Genomic DNA, 10,227 nt, shown 5'->3' on the forward strand with positions numbered 1-10,227 from the left:
ATGCCTCTCTTTTTCTCCTGTAAACTCTATGTTTATTCCTTTGCCCAAAAAGCTCTACTTTTGTCTCATCTGACCAGAGAACATTCTTCCAAAACGTTTTAGGCTTTTTCAGGTAAGTTTTGGCAAACTCCAGCCTGGCTTTTTTAATGTCTCGAGGTAAGAAGTAGGGTCTTCCTGGGTCTCCTACCATACGGTCCCTTTTCATTCAGACGCCGACGGATAGTACGGGTTGACACTGTTGTACCCTCGGACTGCAGGGCAGCTTGAACTTGTTTGGATGTTAGTCAAGGTTCTTTATCCAACATCCGCACAATCTTGCGTTGAAATCTCTTGTCAATTTTTCTTTTCCGTCCACATCTAGGGAGATTAGCCACAGTGCCATGGGCTTTAAACTTCTTGATGACACTGCGCACGGTAGACACAGGAACATTCAGGTCTTTGGAGATGGACTTGTAGCCTTGAGATTGCTCATGCTTCCTCACAATTTGGTTTCTCAAGTCCTCAGACAGTTCTTTGGTCTTCTTTCTTTTCTCTATGCTCAATGTGGTACACACAAGGACACAGGACAGAGGTTGAGTCAACTTTAATCCATGTCAACTGGTTGCAAGTGTGATTTAGTTATTGCCAACACCTGTTAGGTGCAACAGGTAAGTTACAGGTGCTGTTAATTACACAAATTAGAGAAGCATCACATGATTTTTTGAACAGTGCCAATACTTTTGTCCACCCTCTTTTTTATGTTTGGTGTGGAATTATATCCAATTTGGCTTTAGGACAATTCTTTTTGTGTTTTTTCATTTAAGATAAATTAAACGAAGATAATAATACCAAAGAATTTGTGTTTGCAAAGATTTTCAGGAAGAAACTGAGTATTATCTGACAGAATTGCAGGGGTGTCAATACTTTTGGCCACAACTGTATGTATGATGTATGTGTGTATGTATGTATGTGTGTATGTCCGGGATTGGCATCCGCACCGTCGTAGCTACAGCCACAAAATTTGGCACTGTCACACGTCTGGACCCCGAGAGCGTCTTAAGCTATGTTGTGAGGCGAAATTTTAACCCTGTGCGTTCCAATTCACCAAACAATTTTGCCCCTGCCTACATACTGGGGAAAAAGTGTGTGCGCGTCAAGCCCTGCCCCTCATTATGATGTCATAATGACCCTATTTGCATCCTGGGGAAGCAGTGTGTGCGTATCAAGCCCCGCCCCTCATTATGATGTCACAATGGTTGCCATGGCGACGCTGATGTCATCATAGGTTGCAAGCCCTGCCTCCGCTCATTATGATGTCATAATGGTTGACTATGGGATGGAGGATGTGTGATGGGTATATGGGCACGGGACTATGGGATGGTGGATATGTATGATGGATATATGGGCACGGGACTATGGGATGGAGGATGTGTGATGGGTATATGGGCACTGGACTATGGGATGGTGGATATGTATGACGGGTATATGAGCATGGGACTATGGGATGGAGGATGAGTGATGGGTATATGGGCACTGGACTTTGGGATGGAGGATATGTATGACGTGTATATGGGCACGGAACTATGGGATGGAGGATGTGTGATGGGTATATGGGCACTGGACTATGGGATGGTGGATATGTATGACGGGTATATGGGCACTCGACTATGAAATGGCGAATATGTATGATGGGTAAATGGGCACGGGACTATGGGATGGAGGATATGTATGACGGGTATATGGGCACGGGACTATGAGATGGAGGATGTGTGATGGGTAAATGGGCACGGGACTATGGGATGGAGGATGTGTGATGGGTATAGGGGCACGGCACTATGGGATGGAGGATATGTATGACGGGTATATGGGCACGGGACTATGGGATGGAGGATGTGTGATGGGTATATGGGCACGGGACTATGGGTTGGAGGATGTGTAATGGGTATATGGGCACGGGACTATGGGATGGACTATGGGATGGAGGATATGTATGACGGGTATATGGGCACGGGACTATGAGATGGAGGATGTGTGATGGGTAAATGGGCACGGGACTATGGGATGGAGGATGTGTGATGGGTATAGGGGCACGGGACTATGGGATGGAGGATGTGTGATGGGTATATGGGCACGGGACTATGGGATGGAGGATATGTATGACGGGTATATGGGCACGGGACTATGAGATGGAGGATGTGTGATGGGTATATGGGAGCGGGACTATGGGTTGGAGGATGTGTGATGGGTATATGGGCACGGGACTATGGGATGGAGGATATGTATGACGGGTATATGGGCACGGGACTATGGGATGGAGGATGTGTGATGGGTATATGGGCACTGGACTATGGGATGGAGGATATGTATGACGAGTATATGGGCACGGAACTATGGGATGGAGGATGTGTGATGTGTATATGGGCACTGGACTATGGGATGGAGGATATGTATGACGAGTATATGGGCACGGAACTATGGGATGGAGGATGTGTGATGGGTATATGGGCACTGGGCTATGGGATGGAGGATATGTATGACGGGTATATGGGCACGGGACTATGAGATGAAGGATGTGTGATGGGTATATGGGCACTGGACTATGGGATGGAGAATATGTATGACAGGTATATGGGCACGGAACTATGGGATGGAGGATGTGTGATGGGTATATGGGCATGGGACTATGGGATGGCGGATAATTATAATTTGTTATAACTAACCACAGTTAGTAACTATGCCCGGGCAGCGCCGAGCTCTCCAGCTAGTTGTCACATAATAAGGCAATTGTTTTTGCATTGGGTCCTACTATATATCAAGCAATTGCATTGTGAGCAATTCCCTGGCAATCTTTCTTTTTTTCCCCTCAGTTCTCATCAGTTGTGTCAACCGCCTGCTGTACGACATGCACAAGGGGTGTAAAAAAGTCAAGTCGTAAGGGTACGTAAAATTCAGGCTCCTAAACTGGGCTAAAAGATGTGGAATGGGAAAGTGCTTACAATGCAATTGCTTCACTGCTTGTACAGCATGCAGTTATATGACACACCCAACTCTGCTATATCTGTGCATAACCACATCACTATTATCAGCTCTGAGCTGCTGCTGCAGAACCTCTTGGCAGGGATCACACATACAGAGGGCATGCAGCCTGGTGAAGCAGTTTCTTCCATTAATAATAAAAAAAGAAAAAAAAAAAACTTCATGAGTTTTCTACTAGTTGCACATACTAATAGGATTAGCAGGGCTGCCCTGCTCTCCCCCCATGCCTGGGGCACAGATCCCTGCAGCAGAGCTTCCTGGCACTCTATAGCCCCTCACCCACACAGTGCCCCCAGCACAGCAGGGGGGCAGCTTACCTGCAGGGCAGGAGTGGGCATCAGCCTGGCAGAGGACTTGGTTCCCAGGCTGTACAGCTCCTGTCCCGGGCACATTCAGCATGAGTGAGAGCATGGAGCAAACCCTGCCCTGGATCCAGTGTATACACATCAGACTGGGCTGGCCTACAGCAATCCCAGCCACCCCCATAACTGGAGGAAGGAGGAGACCTCCAGCACTGCTGCACCATCCACAGCCAGGGAGACTGGGCGGAAATGAGTTCTCCCACAGAGGAGAGGAATTGCTGCGGCTGCTACCGCGCCGCCCCCACACACGTGCCGCCTGGGGCGGACCACCCCCCCTGCCCCCCCCATGCTACGCCACTGACCGCGATGCTTGATCAAGTATTGAGCAGTGGCAAGCAGGCTTGCTCATCACTTCTAGATACACCTCTGGCTCATACTGTATATAGGGGGCTATGTGTGGTCTCATACTATATACAAAGTGCTATGTGAGGGCTCATATTGAATATAGAGAGGCTATGTGGGGGATCATACTATATATAGAGTGGCTATGTGGGGGCTCATACTATCTATAGAGTGGCTATGTGGTGGCTCATACTATATATAGAGTGGCTATGTGGTGGCTCATACTATATATAGAGAGGCTATGTGAGGGCTCATATTGAATATAGAGAGGCTATGTGGTGGCTCATACTATATATAGAGTGGCTATGTGTGGTCTCATACTATATACAAAGGGCTATGTGAGGGCTCATACTATATATAGAGAAGCTATGTGAGGGCTCATATTGAATATAGAGAGGCTATGTGAGGGCTCATATTGAATATAGAGAGGCTATGTGGTGGCTCATACTATATGTAGAGGCTATGTGGGGGCTCATACTATATATAGAGGCTATGTGGGGGCTCATACTATATAAAGAGTGGCTATGTGGGGGCTCATACTATATATAGAGGCTATGTGGGGGCTCATACTATATTTAGAGTGGCTATGTGGTGGCTCAAACTATATGTAGAGGCTATGTGGGGCTAATACTATATATAGAGGCTATGTGGGGGCTCATTCTATATATAGAGTGGCTATGTGGGGGCTCATACTATATATAGAGGCTATGTGGGGGCTCATACTATATATAGAGTGGCTATGTGGGGGCTCATACTATATATAGAGGCTATGTGGGGGCTCATACTATATATAGAGTGGCTATGTGTGGTCTCATACTATATACAAAGGGCTATGTGAGGGCTCATACTATATTTAGAGAGGCTATGTGAGGGCTCATATTGAATATAGAGAGGCTATGTGAGGGCTCATATTGAATATAGAGAGGCTATGTGAGGGCTCATATTGAATATAGAGAGGCTATTTGGGGGCTCATACTATATACAGAGTGGCTATGTGGAGGCTCATACTATATATAGAGGCTATGTGGGGGCTCATACTATATATAGAGAGGCTACGTGGGTTCTGACAACGTATATAGAGGGGCTATGTGAGGAATCATACTGTATGTAGGAAGCTAAGTGAGAGCTCTTACAGTATAAAGAGGTATAGAGAAGAGCTGTATATGGGCTCATATGGTATGTATGGGGTGTCAGCATATTTAATTCTGCTCAATATTAAGTTATAAAGTTATTATTACTATAAAATAATAATTGTAATTAATATGTTACAGTCTATCATGTAGCCCCTTGGGATAAGTAATAGCCCAACCCTGGTATATAGTAACATTATCCTACAGTAGCATGTCCACCTCCCCATCCAACCATCCATATAATCTAATCTTCTATAATACTGGGATATATGAGTTATTATTATTGATTTATCACTGTTCAAATCAGTAGGAACTACTCCGGAATTACAGTGTATGGTAACATTGTGGCATTTTATAAAAGTTTTAAGAAGCCAAGGTGGATAATTAGAGTCCATTTCATGTATACGGTAATGAATTGGTTGTATGGCCGGCTCTGGTCTCTTTAAACAGCTGCTGCTCCTGCTGATGATGTCACAGAATGGTGAGGTTTCTGGCTCTGCCCCCTTGCAGTATGACATCACACACAAACATTGTGTAAAGAGCTGCAGAGCCAACATTCCATTTGACAGTTGCAGACGGTGGAGAGAGGTAAGTCGGCGCTATGTCATCTCTTGTTGTGTCCTTCATTTTCTTCTATCATCTATTTCTCATTTATTTTTTATTCATTAAGGAGTCTTTATTCTCTATAATACAAGCAGGTCCAAAATAAATAGTGAACCCCTCATATTAGGAGATGTCCAAATTTTACAGCCTTTCTTCCAACAGTAAAGAGATACATAGGATGTGACGGGATTTATCTTCAAGTACAGAAATGACAATGATTTACCGATTATCCATCACATTTTACTGGTTTCTGACTTTCTTGCTCATCAGGTCCATAGATTAGTTATAATTAAGAGAATCCCCTCAGCCATAACTGGAACATGACGACTTCTTGATTTTTAGGCCATGTATTGTTATAGAATCATCCAAATCTGGGAGATTAAAGTTACATCCTGTAAATGGAACACATGTAACATGAAGATAATTATGTAATTGTCGGATGTTATAGAGATACATAGTAAAATACAGTCCAGGTCAAAAATATAAATCCAACCAATATTGGGAAATCCTGGTACAACACCGATGTATATACATATTAGCTCCATATGTAGTAAAACTATTCAAATATTCCCCCACATTGGTAGGATTCATATAGTTTGATCTCTAATATATTGGACAATGCACTTCAGTGGAAGTGAGGTTGTTGGATCCGCACCCACTAGCTGCTACTTGCGATGTCACGGAATGTGGTAATTGTTGGCTCTGCCCACATTAGCTGTTCCTTGTTATGTCTTAGAGCAGCGTTCCCCAGCTCCAGTCCTCAAGAGCCACCAAGGATTCATGTTTTCAGGCTTTCCTTAGTATGGCCTACGTGATAATTGCAGTACCTGCACAGGCAAAAATTCCATCACCTGGGCAATACGAATGAAATCCTGAAAACATGAACCGTTGGTGGCTCTTGAGGACTGGAGTTGGGGAACACTGTCTTAGAGTGATGGGATAGTTGATCCACCCCAAATAGCTGCGTCATATGATGTCACGGAAGATTATGATTGTTGGCTTCATCCACATTAGCTCTTATTTTTCATTTCACGGAATGTCTTGGTTGTTAGCTTTGCCCCCATAAGACACTACTTGTGATGTCACTAAATGTTTTGGTTGTTGGTTTCACCCCCATTACCTTCTACTAGTGATGTCACTGAATGAATAAAAGTAATAGAAATGTTAAGCTAGTCCTACCTGTATGCCTCAAATTAATGGTCTTGTTGTGGATAAATTTTACATTCTGTCTTTATACTAATGATCACCTCAAAGACTTATAATAACGCACAATTTCATCTGCTTTTTAGGTGGAAATCGGTCCCCTTACCTCTTGTCCTGTCTGCAGTTGTACAAGTTGCACCAACATGTCCGCCCCTGTCCACCCCTGAATGGAGAGATAGGAAGGATGACACTACAGCTACAGAGGTGACCGTATGATAGCCTAGCTTGACAATCCATTTCTCACGAAGACCCTTTCAGCTTTTCAGACATGGGTGGAGCACATGATCTCTGAAAATAGGGTCCCACAGCTGCACCCCAACAGTTTGAGCATCACTCTTAGAAGAGTACATACCCTCAGAGCAGAAGGCGGCGAATCGCCCCTCACTGTGTCACTGAGGAGGATAGCATTCGCTAGAGATTACTCCGGAGTGGTGGTTGTGGTGGGATGCAGGTCTGGACAGCTGTCGTCATCCTAGTAGATAGATAAAAATTTATATATGTCTGTTTATGCTTTAAATAGAATTTGTCATCCCCCCGTGAGACGTCTATGGCCTATTAATATGGGCATACAGGTAATATAAATGTTAAGATACTCCTACCTGTATGCCTCATATTAATGGTCTTGTTGAGGATAAATTTTAGATTCTGTCTTTATGCTAATGATCAGCCCAATGACTCATCATAACGTACAGCTTCATCAGCTTTGGAAGTGGAAATTGGTACCCTTACCTCTTGGCCCGTGTGCAGTTGCACAAGTTGTACCAACAACATGTCCACCCCTGTCCACCCCTGAATGGAACCAAAGGAAGGATGACACTACAGCTACAGAGGTGACCGTCTGATATCCTAGCTCGACTACCCACCTCTCCTGAAGACCCTTTCAGCTTTTGAGACTTGGGTGGAGGACATCATCTCTGAAAATAGGGTCCCATAGCTGCACCCCAACAGTTTGAGCATTACTCTTAGAAGAGTACATACCCTCAGAGCAGAAGGGGGCGCGTAGCCATTCACTTTGTCACTGAGGAGGATAGCATTCGCCAGGGATTACTCCGGAGTGGTGGTTGTGGTGGGATGCAGGTCTGGACAGCTGTTGTCATCCTATTACATAAATAAGAATTTATATATGTATGTTTTATGCTTTAAACTGAATCTTTCCCTCCCCACCCGAGACGTATATGACTTATTAATATGGGCATACAGGTAATAGAAATGTTAAGCTAGTCCTACCTGCATACCTCATATGAATGGTCTTGTTGTGGATAAATTTTATATTCTGTCTTTATGCTAATGATCACCCCAATAACTCATCATAACGCACAGCTTCATCTGCTTTGGAGGTGGAAATTGGTCCTCTTACCTCTTGGCCCGTGTGCAGTTGCATCAACAACATGTCTGCCCTTGTTCACCCCTGAATGGAACCATAGGAAGGATGACACTACAGCTACAGAGGTGACCGTCTGATAGCCTAGCTTGACTACCCACCTCTCCTGAAGACCATTTCAGCTTTTGATACTTGGGTGGAGGACATCATCTCTGAAAATAGGGTCCCACAGCTGCACCCCAACAGTTTGAGCATCACACTTAGATGAGTACATACCCTCAGAGCAGAAGGGGGCGCGTAGCCCCTCACTGTGTCACTGAGGAGGATAGCATTCGCCAGGGATTACTCCGGAGTGGTTGTTGTGGTGGGATGCAGGTCTGGACAGCTGTCGTCATCCTATTAGATAGATAGATAGATAGATAAGAATTAATATATGTACCTCATCGCCCGTGTGCAGTTGCACAAGTTGTACCAACAACATGTCCGCCCCTGTCCACCCCTGAATGGAACCATAGGAAGGATGACATTACAGCTACAGAGGTGACCGTCTGATAGCCTAGCTCGACTACTCACCTCTCCTGAAGACCCTTTCAGCTTTTGAGACTTGGGTGGAGGACATCATCTCTGAAAATAGGGTCCCACAGCTGCACCCCAACAGTTTGAGCATCACTCTTAGAAGAGTACATACCCTCAGAGCAGAAGGGGGCGCGTAGCCAGTCACTGTGTTACTGAGGAGGATAGAATTCGCCAGGGATTACTCCGGAGTGGTTGTTGTGGTGGGATGCAGGTCTGGACAGCTGTCGTAATCCTATTAGATAGATAGATAAGGATTAATATATGTACCTCATCGCCCGTGTGCAGTTGCACAAGTTGTACCAACAACATGTCCGCCCCTGTCCACCCCTGAATGGAACCATAGGAAGGATGACACTACAGCTACAGAGGTGACCGTCTGATAGCCTAGCTCGACTACCCACCTCTCCTGAAGACCCTTTCAGCTTTTGAGACTTGGGTGGAGGACATCATCTCTGAAAATAGGGTCCCACAGCTGCACCCCAACAGTTTGAGCATCACTCTTAGATGAGTACATACCCTCAGAGCAGAAGGGGGCGCGTAGCCAGTCACTGTGTTACTGAGGAGGATAGCATTCGCCAAGGATTACTCCGGAGTGGTTGTTGTGGTGGGATGCAGGTCTGGACAGCTGTCGTCATTCAATTAGATAGATAAGAATTTATATATGTCTGTTTATGCTTTAAATAGAATCTATCACCCCCCCGCGAGACGTATATGGCCTATTAATATGAGCATATAGGTAATAGAAATGTTAAGCTAGTCCTACCTGTATGCCTCATATTAATGGTCTTGTTGTGGATAAATTTTAGATTCTGTCTTTATGCTAATGATCAGCCCAATGACTCATCATAACGCACAGCTTCATCAGCTTTGGAAGTGGAAATTGGTACCCTTAACTCTTGGCCCGTGTGTAGTTGCACAAGTTGTACCAACAACATGTCCGCCCCTGTCCACCCCTGAATGGAACCATAGGAAGGATGACACTACAGCTACAGAGGTGACCGTCTGATAGCCTAGCTCGACTACCCACCTCTCCTGAAGACCCTTTCAGCTTTTGAGACTTGGGTGGAGGACATCATCTCTGAAAATAGGGTCCCACAGCTGCACCCCAACAGTTTGAGCATCACTCTTAGATGAGTACATACCCTCAGAGCAGAAGGGGGCGCGTAGCCCCTCACTGTGTCACTGAGGAGGAAAGCATTCGCCAGGGATTACTCCGGAGTGGTGGTTGTGGTGGGATGCAGGTCTGGACAGCTGTCGTCATCCTATTAGATAGATAGATAAGGATTAATATATGTACCTCTTCGCCCGTGTGCAGTTGCACAAGTTGTACCAACAACATGTCTGCCCTTGTTCACCCCTGAATGGAATCATAGGAAGGATGACACTACAGCTACAGAGGTGACCGTCTGATAGCCTAGCTCGACTACCCACCTCTCCTGAAGACCCTTTCAGCTTTTGAGACTTGGGTGGAGGACATCATCTCTGAAAATAGGGTCCCACAGCTGCACCCCAACAGTTTGAGCATCACTCTTAGATGAGTATATACCCTCAGAGCAGAAGGGGGCGCGTAGCCATGTACTATCTCACTGAGGAGGATAGCATTCGCCAGGGATTACTCCGGAGTGGTTGTTGTGGTGGGATGCAGGTCTGGACAGCTGTCATCATCCAATTAGAT

At 45.4% G+C, this 10,227-nt stretch overlaps 1 long non-coding RNA gene across 1 annotated transcript; it reads right to left on the reverse strand.

Moving 5' to 3' along the window:
• Positions 1-8,647: 8,647 nt before the first annotated feature.
• On the reverse strand, positions 8,648-9,788 carry LOC141088333 (uncharacterized). Its single transcript, XR_012231906.1, has 3 exons — positions 9,695-9,788; positions 9,069-9,177; positions 8,648-8,784 (listed from the first exon to the last, which is right to left on the reverse strand). It is a non-coding gene; the product is annotated as an uncharacterized lncRNA (long non-coding RNA).
• Between the last annotated feature and the right edge of the window lie 439 nt (positions 9,789-10,227).

Source organism: Dendrobates tinctorius, unplaced genomic scaffold (genome assembly GCF_039654945.1).
Source record: "Dendrobates tinctorius isolate UK_male_01 unplaced genomic scaffold, ASM3965494v1 ptg000038l, whole genome shotgun sequence".
Lineage (NCBI taxonomy): Eukaryota > Metazoa > Chordata > Amphibia > Anura > Dendrobatidae > Dendrobates > Dendrobates tinctorius.